The sequence below is a fragment of the Nematolebias whitei genome, chromosome 20, assembly GCF_014905685.2.
Source record: "Nematolebias whitei isolate Nwh7 chromosome 20, NemWhi1, whole genome shotgun sequence".
NCBI classification, from domain to species: Eukaryota; Metazoa; Chordata; class Actinopteri; order Cyprinodontiformes; family Rivulidae; genus Nematolebias; species Nematolebias whitei.
In genome coordinates, this window is record NC_056517.1 from 20115409 (window position 1) to 20117425 (window position 2017).

Genomic DNA, 2017 nt, shown 5'->3' on the forward strand with positions numbered 1-2017 from the left:
TTGAGATGGAATGTATCTGACTGGATGATGTCAAATGCAGATTGTAAAAGCTGGAAACTTTAGAACTGTTTTAGCTCGAGAATAAACAACTGTGTCGTCGGCATAGAAATGTAAGAATGCATCAGGAACGATCTGACCTACATTACTTATGTAGATTGTGAAGAGGGTGGGTCCTAAGACATCGCCTTGTACACCATCAGTGTGCATACCGCAAGAACCGATCAACAGAGGATGCCATCTCCTCTGTGGTCCACACTGCGCTAAACCACCTAGAGCAGAAAGACTCTTATGTCCGTATGCTCTTTCTGGACTTCACATCTGCCTTCAAAACCATGATCCCCCAAACCCTGATGGACAAACTATTCACACTAGCACTAAGCCCCTCCATTTGCAACTGGGTACTAGACATCTTAACAAACATACCACAGTCAGTGAGGATCCACAACTTCTCCTCCTCCACCATAACCCTGAGCACTGGCTCTCCTCAAGGGTGTGTGTTGAGCCCTCTCCTGTTTACTCTGCTCAAATATGGTGGTGCAGCTACCCATCCAGGCTGTCATATTGTAAAGTTTGCAGATGCTACAGCGGTGGTGGGATGCATCACAAACAATGATGAGTCCAGCTACAGGCAAGAGGTGGAACACCTGGAGAGCTGGTGCAGAAAGAATAACCTTCACATCAATGTGAAGAAGACAAAGGAGATGATTGTGGACTTCAGAAGGAACAAACACACCTACACCCCCCTGATCATAAGAGGATCTGCGGTGGAAGTGGTCTCCAGCTACAAGTACTTGGGTGTACACATGAATGACAACCTCAGCTGGAGCAACAACACCACCAGCCTGATCAAGAAAGCTCATCAGAGACTCTACTTCCTCAGACGGCTGAGGTGAGCTAGTCTGGGAAGCTCAGTCCTCACCTCCTTCTACAGGTGTGCAGTGGAGAGCATCCTGTGCTCGAGCACTACACGGTTGGAATTCATCCCCATGGACAGGTGATGATTTCCAAAGGGGGGACTGTAGTGAACCTGATCTGACCTCAAATCTGATCAGATGAACAGGGACTGTTATTTCATTGATCTGCATCCAGAAATACAGTTCGAGCCATCTGGTGACTTTCTTTCTTGAATTAATCAAGCAGAAAAGACAATTCTCTATGATCATTACTATTTTACAAATGTTTGATAATCAAATTGTGTTAGTTCACTCAATGTTTACAGGTTGAAGAAAACTACTCATTTTTATTTTACATAAACAGTAAGTAATGATTTTTATTCCTCATTCAAAGAAGAAATCAGGTTAATATGCATTTCTTGATTTTCTGTCTTCAATGAGCCAGGTTGTAAGTATGTTAAAGGTCGGTTCTCGGTCAACTAAAATGTTTACTGAGAAGAAATGTCATGTTTAACTTTTTCAGAAGATAATAAGAGGGAGACTCCACGAAGTCTGGTTTTCTGCAATAATCTTTCTGTTAGTTGTTGAACAATCTCATTCTCTGACCTCGACTTTTCATAACACCTTACATCACAAACCACACCTTTTCCTGGTCCATCGACCAATCAGAAAGCTCTAAATTGACCCGGAAGTCAACTCATTTAAAATGTGGCAACTTCCCGGTTCTTGCTAGAGTCTGATAGAGTGTGCTGAAGAGTACCAAGTAGTCTGAAGTCTGAAGCCAGACGCTGAAGATTAATGGAGCTAAAAAGAGTCTGATGCTGCAGAGCTCTGAGAGTTCCACACAGAGTGAAAGGAGATGAAAGGAGTTCAGAGTTCTTGGATGCAAACGCGTTCAGGATGATCTAGAGATGTTTTGGGATTATAACTTCTGTTTGAACAACCTCGTACGACTCTCGAAGGATTTCAGCTGCTCTCAACGGAGACGCTGAAAGAGTCTGAAGGATTCTATACCGAGCTGATTTATCATCAACCAGGTAACGATCTACTTCGACCAAGTGTACCGTCGCAAGCTGAGATCTGAAGGAGCGTGCACGTTTCTGGTCAAACAGATTAATTCCCTC